General features: G+C 45.0%; 1 long non-coding RNA gene across 1 annotated transcript in view; it reads right to left on the reverse strand.

Annotated features, from left to right (window-relative positions):
- Nucleotides 1-2: 2 nt before the first annotated feature.
- LOC109281794 (uncharacterized) overlaps nucleotides 3-19894 on the reverse strand; it is a 49684-nt gene continuing 29792 nt past the window's right edge. The window contains exon 2 of the long non-coding RNA XR_002088566.2: nucleotides 3-167. This is a non-coding gene — a long non-coding RNA (uncharacterized LOC109281794). The remainder of the gene's footprint in view (nucleotides 168-19894) is intronic.

Consider the following 19894-nt stretch of genomic DNA (forward strand, 5'->3'; position numbering starts at 1 on the left):
GCTGAGGAGAATTGAGTTGGATGTTGCACCAAAACAGTGTGAGTGTCTGTAGCATTCAACATTCTGGTTCTCTCCATTGCTTATATCCCTGGCACTGAGAGTCTTCTCAAAATGGATACCTCCTCCTGGACTGGACTTCACAGGTAAGATTGATTTTTAGGAAGGGACTGTATAAAGAGAGAGAGAAAAGAAACAACAAACGTAAAGGCTCATTCACATTAACTTGAATAACCTCTGACTCAAAGCCACCATTTTGGGCTTTTGCTATCCTAACATGATTGTGGTAATTAACAACATGTTTAGTAGTTTTTGGCTCCTGCTGCTTAATTTTTTTTTTTTGTTTTTAAGTTGCTTTGATCCAGATCATTAGCTTCCCCAGGCAAAATATTACAACAAAAAACCCAGGAACTGTCTATAAATCGGAAGGGGAAAGGCAGCAGGGGCAGGCAAAATATGCCTCGGGGGCCAGATGTGGCCTGCCAGACCAGTCTATCCAGCCCGCAGGGCCCTTAAAAAAAAAAAACAAAAAACACACACTTACTAAATTAATATTTGTTCCCAGCTGCCTGTCAAAGCTGACAGGAGTCAAGGGCAGTAGGACCCAGAGGGAGCCCTCAGTAGGTTTGCAGGCTTGAGCAACTCAGCCCTGCCCCACCCAGCCAGTTCCCTGCTTTCCTGCCCTTGTCCTGCTCCAGCAACTCATTGCTCCTGGCTGCATCACTGGACTGCGGAGCATGGGACCGTGCTGGTACAGGGGGGAGGGGCGTATGCACGTGCACAGACTCGGGGAGTGTGTGCATGTATGCAGGGACGGGGGGGGAGAGAGAGAGAGAGAGAGAGTGTGTGTGTGTTCATAGGGTGAGTTGCACATGCACACCCCACTATACACATGTGCCCCCTTGCGCTGCCATACACAAACCCCAGCCACCTTTCTCCCACAGACCCCATACCCACCCACACCCCACGTATACACCCCCCACATGCTCCCTCGGACCACATCAAATCTATATATCCCCCCACAACATACTAATGAAGTAAGACTTCATTTTAAGCTATTGTGCAATCACCTGTATGTACACTACACAAGCACATGTAAACCATGACAAAAGTATTGTTTGAAATCAAATTAATGCTGTAGATGTTTGCTTTTTAGAATATAATTTGGTATTTTCTGGGTTCCAAGATGGCAAAACCCCTTGCTGAAAGGAGTAATTCTGGGGATAAGGGGAGGGACTTCTGGTGGCAAAGGTCAGGGTGTAGGGGGCAGACACCTGTCAAGGGACAGGGCTACCCATGCAGCCCTTGACAGTTTGCCAAAACTTGGTAAACTGCCCTCCACCCAAAGTAATTGCCCTGGCCCAGCCTGAGCTGCAGGGAACTCTGGGGCTTGTAAGTTACATTGCTGGTTCAGACTAGGCGCTAGTTACAGCTGCTGTCATTTTAAGAAGTGGAAGGTTTGAGATACAGCTAGGGAGGAAACATATTTTGTCCTGTGAGTTTTTTGAGCTTTTGCAAGATTTTTGTATCCCAAAATGAAGATCTGAATAAAGACTTCAGATCTAGTCAGTCAAAACACCCACATTTTCAAACCCTGTTTTGACTGCTGCTTCCTTTCTTTTCACTTGCAATTAGTTGAAACTTTGCACAAAAGTAGTTTCCTTCCAGATGATTCTACTTCCTGTTGCAAAACGTCTAAGCATCCCAGTTCAATGGGTTTTCTGAAACCTTTTTTCCAAAATAAATTAATTGCAACTGATCTCTTTCTCAAGAACAGTTTGGTTTTCTCTAATACACATTCTAGCAAAAAATCCCTGCTCGGCTGTACTTAGAGGTGTTTTTAAAGTTAAAAGGTTGTCATTGGTGAGGCTAATGTCTTGAACAGAGCTCTAGTGACAGTAGGCTACTGACATAGTGGGAAACATAATGTGGTTTGAAACTGATTCTTTGAAGGTGACTCTAAGTGAGAGTTGTGATTTAGGCTGGATTTAAGGTACAAGTACCACATTAATATGAAAAACATAGTTCATGCCTGGGGGAGAGAGAAACTTAGCTGAAGCTAACTCTACGCCAGGGCTGCCCAGGGGGCTGCATGCCCTGCAGGCCCTACCACCATAGGCTACTGCTCCTTCCATATGCTATGCAGGATCCTCCCCTCCCACCCAGCTGCATCGAGGACCGGGCACTCTTTCTTCACCCTCAGCAACTTGTCCAGGCTTACCTGCTGCACCATGTCAAGCATGCGTCTCAGGGGCTGCAGTCTCCTGGCACCCTGGGCTGTGCTGTAGAACACTACCCATTGCGGGGGGGAAGGAGGAGGGAGAGGGAGCCAGGAAACCATAGCACTGGCTAAGTAGGAGCCTAGGGTCCACAGATTAACCCTGGGCAGGCAGCTCATTGGACAGCTTTGCTCTGGCTTTCACCAGTTTCAGACATGGTTTAGTGCAATCATTTTTGGAGTATTTCCCCAGTGGGACGGGGTGTCTATGGGGGTAGGGGCCATTCCAATTTGAGCACACAATTGCCTGTTTAAAAAACAGTTTGGATTCGGTGACTTTTTGGCCTCAATTTCTTTTGCAGTTAACTTAATATGTGAATTTTCTTTTTTATGTTCAAGAATATCCCTGACTAGGGATAATACCCACATTGCTTTTTTGCTTTTTAACTTTATAATGTGTTCATTACTACAGTAACTAGTACAAAGACAAAGATAGGAGTTTTTGGAGTTTAATGCAGCCCATAGCACAGAGTGGTGGAGAATCCTGAGAAAATTTTAAAAAGCAGACAACATTTTGCAGCTTGATAAACACAAGATCAATTATGCATGAAGTCAGTTTTGCAGAGAAATCTGCGCACTAGGTGAGTGTGAAGTACAGGATGCTTTATTAACGCAAGTCTCGTCTGCCAGCCAAAATTCTGCTTGTACTCTGCTTGCCTGCACAAACATTGCTGATTAGAAATCATTTGGAATTGACAGAAACTGCTTTGAAAACAACTGCTTGCATGAGGAGACGCAGCTCTGAAATGCTAAGCTTCATATTGGAGGGAAATTAATTGACCCTGAAACAGGTTTGGAGTCTGTCTCCCAGAGCCAAGAGCTCTCAAGACTGGGAACTAATAACTGCACATTTATAATGTACAAGTTATAAATCACAATGCAGCTTTGTGAGTATACTGAGGTATAAATAATCCTCGTTAACCACCTATTTCCTGTACCTTCAGTTTAGTCTGAGGGAAGGGATGGAGCTTTTATATTGTTTTAGGACTGGCAAGAACAGTGAATGCTTGTCAGTGGGACTGCTTGTGTGCTCAAATATCTTGCTGAATCCAGACCTCATTATCTAGGCTAAATACCTACCATGCTGCTCCATTATTCTTGAGTAAATCAATCACTTAAAACCATAATATGGGAGTGGGATAGTGAAATGTAGCTTTTGGTAGTCTGCCACTAATTTAATGGCTGTCCACATGTTGAAGTACCAGCACTTGTGTGGGATCTTATCTGTGGGTGGCTGCTTTACAAACAGGGAGTTACGAAGGGCTTTTTAATTGAGCTCAGGCCTTTTTATTGGTATAGTAAAACCCACAAAGGTTTGGAAATGAAGAGAAGAGAAGCTCACTTGCTTTTCCTTTTACTGCAAAAATATTTAAAACCTTAAGTTCAGTCTGGACTACTCTTGCTGGGAGGTCTCAGATGGGAAATATATTGTGAGTGCTTCATCTGATGGAGCTGAAATTCCTGTTTTCAGTCTGACAATGAGTGTGAGGGGGAGTTGAACAAGTAAGAGGGGGACAAGCTTTATGTCATGTTATTCAGGCCTGTTCTTATTGATGTTAACTTCAGGCTTCCTTTATCTGAAATGTCAAAGAACCTAAATTGGTGATTAGAAAATAAAGATAGGGCCAAATCTTTACTGTAAATTGGTGCAAGCCAATAGAGTTACATTAGCTGAAGACCTGCCTTGTTAAGGTTACAAGAAGCAAAAGATGGGTGGGGGTGCTTGTGTGTGATGATCTTTTATTGAAACAAATGCTATACAGTTGTTCAATATGGTATCACCAAAAACATCCTTGCTTCTCACATGCTGCTTGGACTATCACCCCTACAATTACACACCAACTTCACTTAACAGATTAAACAGTTGAAGTAAAAATCTCTTTGCTCTTTCCCCTGTTACTGACCTTTCCCTTCATTGGGTATTCTGTCACCAGTGTGCTAAGTCTCCAATCATAATCTGCCACAGACACTATCTGAATCTTTCATGTAACAATTGGGACTCCCCTCCTTCCTACCTCCTTGTGAAGCTTTTCATGGTTTCATCTATTAGAAGTATAAAAGCCTTTTCAAGTTTTCAGGAGACCTTTCCATTTATCTTAGCCCTTGTTCTGAAGCTGACAGAATACCCATATTCCAGGAGATGATGGTTTGTTCTCATCTCCTCAGCAAGTCAGAATCAGAGCTCTTAATCCTCTACAAAAGGCCTAAATCTCCCAGGCTGAGCCCTAGCTCTCAGACATTTCATGTAGGGCAGCAGTTTACCACATTTTCTTGCTCAGTATTGGAAAGTTAATCAGCCTGCTGATTTCAGGTCCTTTTAAGCAGAGGTAATTTGCAGTCTGAGCTGCTTTGTCTATGGCTGCTTCTTCAGCTGCTAGAATCTGCCCAACAGCAGAAGGTGCACAGCAGTGGGCTGCTGAGCTCTCAGGAGAACAGACTACAAGTGCACACTGCAGGAGGAAAATGGAGCCAAAGGTGCCTGACAGCAACTTTTTGCCTACGAGACCTCTGCAGACCACAAGTAGGCAAGGGAACATTTATCCCTGTGGAAACAGTGGGATCTTCCTAATGTCTGCTCTTACCAGCTGCCTTCCTTACTCCATTATTTCTAGAGCTGAGCAGTCATTTTTCCAAGGGTTTCCATTTTGTTTTGCCAAGGGTTTCCATTGGAAAATGCTGGTCAATGGAATCCAAATTTATAGGAATGTGCTGAATTTGCCAAACTGTTGAAAATAAGCCATAGCAAGTGGCTGGACAGTCTATTCACCAGGTTCCAAGCTGTGCCCTGTCTCCCACCCCTTCCCTAGTTGGTTCCATGAGCTGCTGCCATCCCTGTTAGGTGCTGATTTCACCCCAGCTGCCCCATCTACTTGACAGAAAGCCTGGCTGGTCAGCTAGCCAGGGAACCAGGAAGCTGAGTCCCTGGGCCACTCGGATACTTTCCCTACTTCTTGGCTGTTTGCTATGGAAACTTTTGCATTTCTGATTTTGGTCTGCTGTGGAACAGGTACGTTATTGGAAGGGCAAAAATTTTGACTGGATGGACATTTTGCTTCTTGCAGAGCTCTAGTCATTTCTCTGCGTGTTGCTGTGGGGCAAGAAGGGGGTTGATTGCTGGCTATTGCAAACAGGATACGCAGCCCCTTCCCTCCCTGCTGCCACCTTTCTTTGGAATGGTCAGCTCCAGCATTTCATGGCCTGGCACAGCCCCAGCGTGCACTTAAGGGATAATTGCCCAGTTTTACAAGAAGCAGAATAGTACGGTTTGACCCTAGGAAAATCAAAAGGGGATTAAAAGGGTTCACACTGCAACTGTTAATAATTGTCATCATGCAAGGTTTTTATATTTGCTGTGGAGAGTACAGCTTCCATAGCAGCCCCTGCTGAGGTGCACAGTATAAAACTGCAGAAAGTTTCCAACCCCTTACATGGTACATACATCAGTGGCTGTCAACATAAGCGTAGGGGAAGAAGGAATGAATGGTGGAGATAACACAATAAAGGTGTTGGTGGGGTTTATGCTAAAATTCACCCATGGATAAGAACTGTTTGGAGCATCAGAAAATTTAAAGCTGGGGCTTTGTTCTCTTATAAAGGGGGAATGAAGGGACCTCTTGGATGTTTTTCTAGGCAAGGAGTGGGGGGAGGTGTTAGTATCTTCTGCAGCAGCTGAGAGCAGTTGTAAAGCCCTAACTATTCCCTTCCCCAGAACAGTAAATAAGGATGGTGAAGCATATAGAGCACCCAGGGGAAGGCCAGATGTCAAATTCCCTCTGTGGAGAGGAAGAGAGAATCTCCCTGCTATTCATCTGTGAAAAGTGTCTTTGTCCTGTCTCACGTTCCATTGCAGCAGGGGGTCCTGACCTCTGATCCAGCCAAGAAGTCCACTGTGATGTGGTCACAGGGAGCTGCTAGCAAGTGTGCTGCTCCTGGGGGTTAGTAACACTTGTCTGCAGGAGGCTGATTCACGAGTCTCCTTGTTCCTGTACATTTAACCCTCCTTTTGTCATTAAAGACTTTTAGGTAATCAGCAACATGTACAACTGATCCTTTCTTTTATGTTTGAAATACAGCTCATTTCTATCTAGTCTCCAAATCAGAAAGTAGATTGGAAACAGGGGCCCTGTGGATGGCATGGAATAAGGAGCTTTATTGGCAGAAGCACTGAGCACCTGTTGCTTCTACTGCCAGCCACTGGACTTGGACACACTCAGCACTTCTGAAACTCAGGTCTTGGATTCTTGAAGGGCCTCATAGGTGAATGCAGTAAGGATGGGGGCTGGCTCAGCAGTCCTGGTGGGTCAGCTCTGACTTCCTCTGAAGAATAGCAGCTGTTTCCCACTTCTACCACTTGGCCCTAGGCATCTGACACTGAGCCAAAGATGACAAGCGTTTCAGTCTCTGGGCCCATGACATCAGCAACTTCTCTGCTTGCGCTGTCAGTGGGACAAGGACAACCAAGCATTCAGAAGTAGACTGGAACTCTCAGGTCATTTCTCACAAGCATCTGAGCAGCTGCTGGCTGGTTAGCCATGGCTTTCACAGCCAGTCCATGCCAGCTCTGCAGCACATTCTCATCCAGCCTTGGTTTGATTGCAGCCATTCCTTCTGCCAGTTTCTTAGCCTGTGTCACTGGGGACAAATGTTTCTGCTTTGGCAACAGCAGCCAGAGTGGTGGTTCTAGTGATCTGGCTGATGATGTTGCTCGCAGTTTTCTTCTCTGTTGCTGCTATGATCAGTCTGTCCTCTAGGTGTATGTCTGTGAGTGGAGCAACACCCCTTGTAGTGGGCTGGTGATTATATTGATTGCAGCTTCTATGGCTTTTGAGTACTCAGATCTCTCACAGTCCCAGAGGCTGTTACAGAGAGGTAAGAGAGAACTGGGTCTTTGCCTACCAAGAAAGCACTTTCCACAGCAATCAGCACACGTGTCTGCCTCGTGCTGCCACCAGATAGCAAGTTGACAAACCAGGCTGGAGAAGAGGCTGGTTTGAAGATCTGCTCTAAGGGCCAAAGTGGCTACAATTTATTCTTAAAGCATCAGTTTGTGAACAAGTCTCCCAATTCAGCTGCCACTCTCTGTTAATTGTAATTCAAAAAGTGTTTAGACGAGAAGCAGTAAGATGTATCCGTGGGTGATAACTGATATGAAATTCTTTCCCATCCTCTCCCCACCAGCCCTGTCAGAGGTGACTTGTCACCTTCTGCATATTTTTCTCTGATTTTCCTTTTGGTCTTGAGTTGAGTATCTTGGTAGAGAATAAAAATAGACAGTAACTGTTGTGTGCAACAGGCTCTATTACAATCCCTTGCCACTAGGTGGCAGGGAACAATGATCACTGGTAAAGCTGGTTACCTCTTACTTTGGGCAAAGGGTTGCCCTGGGGTGAACTTGACTAGTGCCAGGGTGTAACCCTGGTGTTACTGACCTACATATGGGTACTTCTGACTTTCTCCTGGATAACTGTGTCCTGCAGGAGGGTAACTTACATTGCTGCAGAGTGGGATGTTGTCTGTCTGTTCCACCTTTATGCTGGCATAAATGTGTCTTGTTGCACTCTGCAATAGCAGAGGGGGTTGTGTTTCTGTATTCCAGTATGAAGCAGTCTAAACTAAAGGCTTGTGAATAGATGAAATGCAGCCTAAGTTAGTGCTCATTCTGACTGGCTGATGGGCTGCCTGAGCAGTCGGCATCAACCAAAGAGCTACAACATGTGCAGCCCTTGGTGAGTTGTTCCAAGCACACTCCAACTTAAAGTGCCCTATTGAGAAATACAGTACTTCCACCACAACTGATAGATATAGATCAGTGGTTCTCAAACTTTTTTTTCATGGACCATTTGAAAATTGCTGAGGGTCTCGGCAGACCACTTAAACTTTTGTTTGTTCTACAAATCAAAGCACACAATTCATATTTTAATATCAGTAGTCTTACCTTTCTAATGCAATGGATGTGCCTGTTTTTTTGAGGAAAGTTCTGGGAAGTCAGGTGTAATGCTTGTCAACTTTAGCCTTGGGTCACCTTTCTGAGAACCACTTGAATGGAGCTCACAGACCGGTGGTGATCCGCAGACCACAGTTTGAGAACCTCTGATATAGATGATGCATATGATGCATTATCTACAGTTGTTGGAAAGAGACCCAGCGCATGTTGGGGAGAAAAACAAAACCAAACCCCTTGGCTATAGTGTTTTCTGCAAAGAGCACAAGTGATAAATTGAAGTAGTCATTTGTGACTCAGGAGCCACAGTTTGAGTGCCAGTGACTTAGATTCTGCTTAAAACCAGAAGCAAAGGAGAAGTTCTGAGGGGTGGAAGATGCCTAGTCCTCTGAGGCCTGAGGAGGTGCTAGCTAATGGGGCAGCTGGAACTGGGGTGGGTATTAAGAACACATGCAGAGAAAAATCAGAGACCCCAATCCTTTCCTCTGGGGCAGGTGCAGACATCCCTTGTTGGCTCACCGGTAGTGCTTTTAAACAAAGACACAAAGCTCCAAACCCTGACAGATACAGTACTCTCAACATAATTGAGCCAAAGATGTCTTCAGTCTGAACTCTCCTGCAAACTCTCTCTCTCAGAGAACTCTTATAGCCTGCACACCTTCCCCTGAACCCTTCTCATCAAATAGCTGATCTTGCACTTACACGTGGGGCAGTTCTGCCAAGCGGCTGGACCCTTTGCTCATTGAAGGGAGCTGTTCTTTGACTGCAGGCCTCTCACAGGTCAGTGCTGCACTAAGAATGTGGTAATCTAACACAGTTTCTTGGGAGAAGGGTGATTTATTAGTGCACCTGCTGCTATAGCAGGGAGAGGGCAGCTGGCAGGGAGAGCAGTCTGAAATGCTCCTCATTTATTGACTTTTACAATACAGTGCAAAGCCTGGTTTTTTTTGTCACTGTGAGGGTTCCAACAAGATCTGGGAAAAACCTGAAATATGTTTGCAGCTGGATTATTAGATACATTCATTATTGGACGGAGCTAGTTTCCAAGGTAGCCTATTTTTAAAACTCATCAGGGAGCTGCTAGAGCTAAGGAAAAGAGCTCATTTTTATGAAACCACTGTCTTTCTCCACTTGAAACAAGAAGTATAAGAGCAGCCATTAATGCCAGCGCACATAGAGACATGTATAAAGAAGCTTCCTCACACACACACCACGATGATTGTACCTACAATAAGCATCTCTTTCTCACTCCTTCTGAACTAGCTGTCTCTCCCCTGCTTCCCGTCTTCTCCCTCCCCACCAAACTTTTTCATCAGCTCTTTTATAGGATGCCACAATATATTCATAGCCCTGCCATCCTTTAAGGCTAGAGTCAGGGCCTGAAACAGGTACAGCCTTCCCAGCTCTGCCTCCTAAATATCTCAGTAGGAGGAAGTTGGGAAGGCTGTACCTGTCTGAGATGCCTGTGCAGTTACAAACAGCTTAGCCAGGTTAGACTAACCTGCAAAGATTGAATCAGTTCAGGCTCAGGCTTTTTAAATGTCTGCCCCTAACCTAATAGTAATAATATCTCTTTGGATTGTTCTTAAACCCATTTAAAGGCATAGCAGTGGTTGCCTTCTGATTAGCTGATGCGACCCCCCACCCTTTTTTTTCTTCCTGTATACCTGGCACCAAAACCACAGGTGAACTGAAAATTGTTGCCATAGATGTGAATCTATTGTATTTTCTGATTTAATCTTCTCCTTTTGTCTTCTTCCTCCAGACACAGACACATGAGTCGTGAAGCTGGAGGCCTTCCAGTAGGTATGTGCATCTTGCTGTTAAGCCTTTAGACCAGGGGTAGGCAACCCCTGGCACGAGTGCCAGAATGTGGCATGCAAAGGCATTTTGCTTGGCACGCACACCTTGAGGTGGAAGGCAGGGAAGGGGCTGGGGCTGCACTGCCACAACAAGGATCAGGCTCTTTGCTGTTTCCCTACCATCCACCCCAGCACGCCAACATCTTATAAGCCAAGTTTGCGGGTGTTTTAGGCACTCTGTCCAAAAACATTGCTGACCCCTGCTGTAGACTAACACGGCTACAACCAATATCCCTGAAACATAGAAGATATCATAATTAGATGTTTATGAAAACTTCACAACTTAAGAAGAAAGAAGCAAAAATCAGCATCCTGCTCTTGCCCTGTGGGGTCAGGCCAACTCTCAGTATTGTGCTGTTAGACAGGAGGGTGTGACACAATTGCACATATACAAATGCAAATCAATTGGATGCATGCACGCACACACACACACTACCAACTCAGCCACATACACATCCAAACTAGCCTAGGCACATGCATACCTATCACCAATTCAAGCACATACACGATACATCCCAAAAGTTAGACAAAAATCAATTGTCCATACCCGTACACTCAGTATACATACACAGATCACTAATTCATATATCATACACACAATGACATAAATACGCACACACTCACCAGTTCACACGCATACAACCCACCTACACGTAGGTAAGTTCCTAACTTGGATGGCACGGTATGTATGTGTGTGCTTGGGGTATCTGACATACTTGGGGGAAGGTTAAGGAGAGAGAGAGAGTTAAAGTGTAGGGAGGGAAAGTTGCCAGAACTGAGATTAGAACCGGTGAACTAGAGAGAAGCTAGCTCAGGAACTGAGGCTTGGGATTTCTTAAGGTAGATTGGGGCTGGAAACTGAGGCAGACAGCTGAGATACTGGGGGGGCAGATAAGTAGTGGCAAGGAGGAGACAGCAGGAAAGAGAGAGAGAGGCAGAAACCTGGGAGCTTGGGGCTGGAAACAGGCTGACATCTTAGAGATTGTGGGGGGCAGATAAGTGGTGGCAAGGAGGAAACAGCAAACAGACAAAAACCCAACTCGGGGTTTCAAAATAACGGGTTTATTAAACAGAACACACTACACAGCCCCATGAAGTTATTGGTTCCCATACACACACAAGCACTCACAATGGCAGCAGGAGAAAGCGACTCAATAGAAGAGTTGGAGTCCAGGTGGGGAAGAGAAGCAGAGTCCAAGTCCTTGGCTGAAGAGGGTGTAGAAGGTGATAGCTACCTATCCAGGCTGGAAAGGGGTCCTTGTCTGGTAGGTGTTGTCCAGAGGGGGGTCGCTGGCAGGGCCTCTGGGTGGATAGGTGGTGCGTCATGGTGCTGGTCCAGATGGAGAGGGCATCCCAAAGAGTCAGTCTTCACTACCCCTTTTTATGGGGCAGACTACCTCTGATCTCCTATGGGAGGGCCTGTCCAGGCAATGTCAGTCCTGCCCAGAGGGCTCCAGATGTTCTTACTAAGCATGTACAGTCTGGCACAATGGTGGGTTGCCTCGTCTTTTGTTGTTTGAATGCTGAGGGTGGTTCCAAGGGCTGGGTTGTTGGTCCAGATATTGGTGTTGATGGTTTGGTCATTCAGAGGGAGCTATTTTCAGACCTACTGCCGTTGTCTCTCAAGCACCCTCATTCATTCCCATTCATTCAGGAACCAGGTTACATAGGAGGGGTAGGTGTGAGTCATGTGTTATACAACGGGGCCTGGGGACAGGATGGAGACTTGACAAACAAAATGGAAACTCTGTTTGATTGTGTTCTTGAATTATCTTCCTCCTCGGTCTAAAAATAATGAACTAGGAGTTTCTGGCTCCTAGCTGCGAGTAAAGACCTAGGTGGCTTGTCCTTACTGTGTAAAGAGAAAGTGTTTGGGCTCCACGTTAGCACAGATTTTTAGTCAGTCATGGTGATCCACACTGATATCTTTAAGGTTTCTGTATAAATGCATCTCAAAGAGTCACTCCAGTTGCTTGGGTCTAAAAGTTCTCTGCAATGAAATGCAGCTGTACTGGGGTGGAGGGTCCTCCAGATTCTAATATCTTAGGAGAGGGTTGTGATCTACATCTTCAACCAGATCAGTACATACAGCAGTGCAATTAGCCAACAACAAAAAGGAGAATGCTGGGATCCAGTTCTGAGTGCTCAGTTTTCAGCCTGCCTAAAATAACACAAGCTCGCACTGAATCTGTCTGTGCCTGGAAGGACAAAGACCACAGCCTGAGGTGCAGTGGCTGCCTGCCAGAGAAATCGCAATTGTGTCTGATTGCCTCCTGTTCTTATTGTTACTGTCCAGCCTCTGTCAACTCCACTCTGCTCACCGATCAAAGTCCCAAAGACTTGCAACCAAACCAGAAGCAGTGAGAGTTTGCGCTGCAGAAAGAAATAGGGCATAAACATACATGTCTCAGCAGTTCTGTGAGCTACCTAAGGGGTGGCATTCAATTGTCCACTTAACCTACTGTCAGCCTTCCCTCTCCAAATAATCAGAAATCATGAGAGTGACTTAAAAACACACAAGGTTATTACAAATAAATACTGGCTGGGCACTTTTAGTTTGTCTTCTGGCTTTGATTCCTTAGGGTTTGTGTTTTCAGTGCACACAAGAGAGTTAGAAATCCTTCTGTCTGAAAACCAAAGAGAGCAGAATTCACACACCGTATTTTCTCGCGTAAAGCACATCCTGGAATAAGACATTCATCTTGTTTTTGAAAGGCATAATGAAGGAAAAAACAGCTTTCCTTGTAGTGAGTAGCTTCATAGTAGCACCTAGAGAGCCAAACCTGCTCACTGTTTTGCTGCCTGTGGATTTTTTCAGATTTACTGTAATTTTCACTGGGCAAAGCTTAAGCAGAAGAGGCTACTGTTGCTGTATTTCCTCACTTATAATGGACACTTCAATTTTCAGCAGCGGTCTCTTTTGGGGAAAGGGTCCTTGTTTTATATAAGAATGTAGGTAATTGGTTGATTCCATGAACTGAGAATCACCAAATAATATAAGACTAGTGATGACATCATACAACTTTGAAGCAGATTGGGAGGCTTTTTTGGGTAAAGCAGACTGAACTTTCAGGACACTGTTCAAACGAAGCACGATTAGAGAAGGATTTGGGAGAGTGAACTAGAGCCCCATCTGAGTGAATCTGATTCATCCTTTTCAATGCTACAAACTCCCTTGCTGCAGCTTGTTCTCAAATTTTGTATTCAGGCTCCTGCTGGACAAAGCAGATCAATCAGCACTAAAGATAATGTCCTGAGCTGGGATTTCTGCACAGAATGATGCCCTCTCAATTTCACAGTGACATTGGTTAGCCTGTTCATAGCTCACTGAGCTTGAAGAGGTGCTGAGACAGCACTTGCTCCATCCTCCTGGATTAATCTTCCCCTGGGGAAGGCCACAAATCACCTTTTTGCCCTGTTTTCCTTTTCCTTTCTTGCTCCCAATATATCATATAATGTGTATCTGAGACCTGTGTTGGTTTTCTGCAAGGATGCTAGCTTCATGGGGAACAGTATAGAAAGAATCCAACATTCATGACCTGCTACTAACACTGTTAGCAGATACCCTAGATTTTGGTAAAATTTGACAGGAAAACCACCCATTTCAATACATGGTAATTGTATATTTTCCTGAAGTCAGGACTCACTTCTCTTATGGCAGAAGACACTGGGGTTAGCATGCAGCATGAGTTGGTCTAATCATGGTTAGGACACTGTAATGATAGGTTATAATTTGTAGATGCTACCTAAGAGAAGACTGAGAAAGTTGGGAAATGGGAGATGGTCCCTCAAGGAGCAGCCAGTTAAGAGTCAGTTAGTGAGAGAGACACCAAGGTTCTCCAGATATGTACTGCTCCACATTGTTCTCATTCATGTATGGCTATGTTTACTGAAACCAGTGATCACTACAGACATGAGTCTGAGAACAAAGCCTTCCTAAACTATGCATGTTCAAGTCTAATACTCCCTGTTGTAGCTAGGAATGTCCTTGTTGCTCATAAATGTTTGTTGTTGTTTGTTTGTTTTTGATTTTTTGGGGGGTTTTTTTTGGGAGGGGGGTTACAATCCTGTTTGGTTCTTGACCTTGGTGATATCTTGTGGGAGCCAGTTCCACAGCTAACTGCTAATGTTGGATGCAGGTGAAAATGCAATTCCCTTCCATTGGTTTTAACCTTGGAATCGTTCAACTGTACTGAGTGCTCCCTTTTTCTTATATTAGGGAGGTGAAGAGAAGTGCCCAATCAGACTTTTCTACACTGACCATTACTCTACAATTCTTCTTCTCTTCAGGATAAACTACATAGCTAGGCTTTTTTTTCTCTCTTTCTTGTTTCTCAGAATGGAAACACATTAACTTTCCTAGAACTAAAGAGGCCAGGTAAGTCCTTTCCTCCAGGAGAAATCCACTGGCATGCACCTGATCAGTTTGTGGTGGTATTTGAGCATGCGTTGGGGAACTGGACTCATGGATACACTGTAAACTAGTTTATCAGAAAAAAAGTAAATGAAATGATGCATAAATGCATCAATCGCACAACTAGTAACTGCATTACAAGGGTCTGGGTTAAAAGGATTGCTGTGTCTAATACAAATAGCAATGGAACACACCAGCAAGCAAAGCACTGCATCTCAAACTGAAGTGTCCTGTCCCCATCCCTGTCGCCACCCCACTCCCCGCCACCTCTCTCACACACACTCCCCAACCCCCAAGTATAAAACTTCTACTTCTAAAGGAAGTGCTATTGAGTTTCAATCCTTGTTTTGACATCTCACTGAGAAAATGATGCCAACCCTTGTCATCCATCCAGGTCATTTTGTTTATTAACTTTCCCTTATAGTAATGCCTAAAGACATCAGCCAAGATCAGCACCCTCCTATATCAAACACATATGTAGAGTAAGAGACAGAGGAGGTGTTTACAGAGAGGATAAACTGGGGGACAGATTGGGTGATCCTGGGCACATCATCTAATATGTGGCAGAGTCAGGAGCTGAACTGAGGGCTCCTGAATCCCAGCCCAGTACCTTAATCACAAGATCAGGCTTAGAGATAAAATTGCCACATAGTGTGAAGTATACCACTACTTTACACCCTGTCAGGGCAACAGGCACAATGTAAATCCTAATCAGGACAGAAGAGTGCAGTATGAATCACAATGCCTGGCCTGGATAAAGAAAGACGCTTGCTGGAAAAGTACCCTGTAGATGGAGATGGCGCTGTGCATGTCCAACCTTCTGTTTCTCCCTTCCTGCACTCCCCATATTCCCAGCATTCCTAGATGCTGTGGTCTGGAAGGTGTTCCTCACAGAGGTTGGATAAGAAGCAATATGGGGTCTCAGATGGATTCAACAAACCTTTCCCCAATAAAGAATCCAGCAATGAACCCCATCCCTCTGAGCTTGGGATTTTGTGCACTGTCATCTAACCCGGTTGATCTTTCTCCCTTGACTATTCACTCGTCTAGCCCAGAGATTGATTGTATGGCTCTGTCGAAATGCAACCACCCAAACTATCCCCACCTTCTTTCAGAGGATCCTGATTTGATTGAGGAGGGAGAGGTAGGGGCTTGTAGCTACTCCCTGCCTGAAAAGGAACATGTCTTCTATTAGCTGGCAAGCAGCATATTGCAGGCACAGCCCTGCTGCTCGTGCCCTTTGAAGCACATGGAGAATGACAGAATGGGATGCCATAAAACATAGAAGCCATTATTCCATCAAGGAGCTTCTGGTAACATCGTAAACCACCAAGTTAAACTCAAATCACTGGAACCTCCTAATAGAATAGAGTCTAAGTTGCTCATTAAAAGGAACTGTTTTTCTATGGGGATTCAAGGATCATTTAAAGGTTTCCAATGACCAGTGTACTTTCTATGCTAGGAATTAATGCACTTATTACAGTAAACTTAATAGAGGAGAAAGGGGTTTTATTTGCAGTCAGTCAAGCTTTTTACCAGGCGAGTTGTGTGCCAATGAACAGTGTTTAATGTCAGACCTGCAGACTGGCACCCCGATCCAGAGTGATGTTGGACATAATAAAATATTCCTCAACTCTTCTTTTGAGGATGCCTCTTTAAGGGCAAAAGAGTGCATGTCCATGGCCCATTCAGTCCTTGGATTGTTTGCTAAGGACTTGTCCACATTCCTCTCTCTCTCACCAGAAGTGCCAGCATGCAGCCGCTATCAGCACCCAGCCACCAAAACACGCTCACATTCATGCACTTATAGTAGCTCCATTGCAGCAGCTGCCAGCCAAATGCAATGCACTCTGGGAAGGCACTGGCTGCTGGAGGGGCTATGGCAAGTAGCTGGAGATGCAGGAATGCCTGCATGTGCCTTCCTTTGGGTGATGACAGAGGCCTTACTTTTATCAGCAGGGGTGGGGTAATTCTTTCCTCAGAAGGGTAGGCTCTGCCACTGCTAAGGTACTTTGCATGCAGTGGAGGTCTGCCAGCAAAACTTTGTAGTGTTGACCAGCCTGAGAATATTAATAAGGGGGGCAGCTGTGTACCAAACTGAGACTGGACCAAGATTACAAACTACAGGTTTCACTACATTCAGGCTCTTTGCTGAGATTAACACCATTCACATATGCATAAACTAAAACAGTATAATTAACTCTCGTGCCTCAGGGCATAAACTGATCAACTGCTGGGATCAGGCAGGAAATGTTAGTCACACAGCATTGCACAACCAACTGAGCGCACTCAGGCAGGGCTGATCCAACCATTAGGTGAACTAGGCAGCTGTCTAAGGTGCCAAAATTTGGGGGGGGTGCCAAAATTATATGTAGAACAAAATAACAGGAACAACATTTTAATTAACAGCCCTGGCCAGCTACGGCTCCACCCTGGTCTAAATCTTTGATTTGGTAAGGGGAGAAAGACCTCTGAAAAGATCTCAAAGGAAAGATCACTAGAATCGCAACTCCTACCTTTTCAACTCTCAAGCAGACTTATGACAAGAGCATACCGCTGGCAACATCATCCTAAAAGGTGAACCCCTACTCCTATATCATCTTACAGCTCGTGACTCTGATTTCTATGCCTAGAAATGGTCAGAGTAGGATTGCTGAATTGTTACATTTAATTCTTGTAAGAACGCATGTGATTTTTTAAAGTAAGTCTAGCTGGGGTAAGCCTTTGTGTGCATATTATGGTTGGATACTCATGTGAGAGATATATAGGCATTTTTAATTGTACATGGATTATAATAAATTCTATTAGAGTTTTTGCAGTATAATTGTGTTAGGGTTAATGAAAAGTGTGAAAGATTCAATAAAAATATTTTGTTTTTATTGTCTTACTGTTTATTTCAAATAAGTACATGTCAAAGTTCATTCTAGACTTCTTATTTTCCTCTATATGGGAAGTGGGGGGGCGCCGAGGTACACAGTTCACCTAGGGCGCCAATTACCCTTGGACTGGCCCTGCGCTCAGGTCTGCAGGAACTGCCTTCCTTGGAAGCATCAGGTGTTGGACAGGGAGGAGAAGGAGATTAGTTTGTCCAGGTCAGTTGTACAATCTAATGAGAAGAAAGTGATATTCTCTTGTTCTGAATAGCGTGGGGAGGAGGAAGCACGCATTCCAGACTGTTGGTACCCAGACACAAAGTGATTGCTGTAACATTAACCAATGGTCTGGTATCCACCACCTGCAAGGGGTTGTACCAGTGGCACATGATGATGGACAATGTTCACTGACTCAAGAGGTTGCTCCTACAGATGCTATATAGATGCCCTGAACAGCTATAGTGCCTGCAGGTGACTTATTAAACCCAGTGAGTCTTTGAAATTAGAAACTGTACCCTTCAGTGTCCTTGAGAGACAAAAAAGAAACCTTTGTATGGGAGAGAAATTGCCACATGAGATATGCTGAGGTAAATTTAATTTCAGCTTCTTGGCACTTCCATCTGTTCTGCTCTGGGGTTAGAGGCTGTATGTACAGGTCCCTCTATCTCTTGTTCTCCCTTGGAGCAGGGTGACTTTCACAGTTGCCCACTGCCAGACAAGCTTATCTCTGTTACTAGCCAGCATCCCATGTCACTGATAGCTCCTCAGCAGATAGCCTCACTTGGAGGAGAGTTGGACAGGCTAAGGGACTCGGTCTCTAACAAGGACATCCTGGTGGAGCTGGGAGATGCAAATGCCACCTTTGTCTGTTCATTCTGTACATGAGCATGCTAGAACATGCAGGTGTAGCATGCTTTAAACTGTCCTGGCTCTGGAAGCTAGACCAGAAGACAACAGCCTGCTATTTCTCCCTACTAATGCAATTGTTCACTTAGCTGAAGTGATGAAGGTGTAAGGATCAATGCTGAGGATTTTACATTCAACTGTGCTGATGGCTTGTGGTAGGGCAGAGCTCCTATAAAGCTGGCAACCAGATGATAACATGAATTCCTCCATAAGAACTTGCCAGGGGAAAAGTCGCTCCTTATCCACCCATAATAGGATGATGTGTGCCTCAAGTGAAGCCACCAACCTGTAGCTTTTTAATTCCAACAATTGTACAGCAAACCCCTAGGATCTCATGACCCTGATGCAAATTGACCACAATGGTCCCTTCTGCCCTTATAATCTGTGAAACCCATTCTCCAGAGCCACCAGTTGCAATCCAGGTCTGGCTATTTGTGAGTGGAACATGCTAGAGTATGACAACTAACAACTTAGATGGGTTGTTAGTTGGGTCTTGGTCCAGTGCCAAGTAGATGGAAGCTCACATCACAAAGCTAGCACTGGCATCAGTGAGTAATTTTGTGGGCAGCTTCCACAAGAACTGGACAGGCCATGAAACCAGAATTTCCATCACACTGTGGAGTGATATTTCCAGAAAAGTGTTGAAGATAGCTAACAAGACAGCATTAGAAGCTATTCCTACTGTTACCTGCTTTGTGAATAAGTATCAGCCTTCAGCCACCAATGCTGCCAGCTCAGTTCCTTTTGCCAACATTAAATTTGTATCCAGAAGCCTTAAAAAGAATGAACCCATTGAAAGCGTGGGTGTTGGCCTAGCCATGTGCCATGAAGGAATGCAGCCCTCCTACTAACTCACTGATGCTCAGCCCTCACTTTTTCCTCTCAGCACACAGGCTGCTCTATAAATAGCCTGGCAGGTTGCCTGGGAAGTGTGAATTCCCCAGGTCTGGCAGTAACCTTATCTGAGGAGCAAGGGGAAGGGAATGGAACTTTGGTTATCTGACTCTGTGTGGGCTCGGGCCAGCAGCAGGGCTGGGACATGAATCATTCATCCCCTTATGCACCTGTGCTGGTGAAGGAAAGGGCTGGTGAAATTGGAGAGGTCCCCTTGTTTCATCTGTGGAGTGGGGCATTAAGACATCATTAACAAGAGAAGTCTCCCCCTCTTCCCAAAAATACTTTGGTGCATGTCATGTCTTTAATCTTCTTCACTCCTGCATGCATCCAAAACTGCAGTTACTGTCACATCCTACACTGCTTATCTCAGATTTCAGATCCTCCATAACTCTTCTTACATCTACTACAGAAATAAGTGAGATAGCTAGAAACTAAAGCAGAAGTGTGGGGCTGCTCAACTGGAGCCACAGGACTGCTGACTATCCGTAGTGTGAGTTCTTCGGTGGGGGAGCTGTTGCACCGTGTGTTTGTGCAGCACCTAGTAGAAGGGGCCCTGTTCTGGCTGAGTCCTCTAGACCAGAGATTCCCAACTGCCACGCCAAAGAGCAGTACCAGGCCACAAAGGGTTGGCTGCCAGACCAGAAGTCCGGAAGTGACCAGCATACTGTGGACTGGCAGCCAACCCTTTTTATACTCACTATAAAAAGTGTTGGCTGTTGGTCCACA

This window comes from Alligator mississippiensis, chromosome 8 (genome assembly GCF_030867095.1).
Source record: "Alligator mississippiensis isolate rAllMis1 chromosome 8, rAllMis1, whole genome shotgun sequence".
Lineage (NCBI taxonomy): Eukaryota > Metazoa > Chordata > Crocodylia > Alligatoridae > Alligator > Alligator mississippiensis.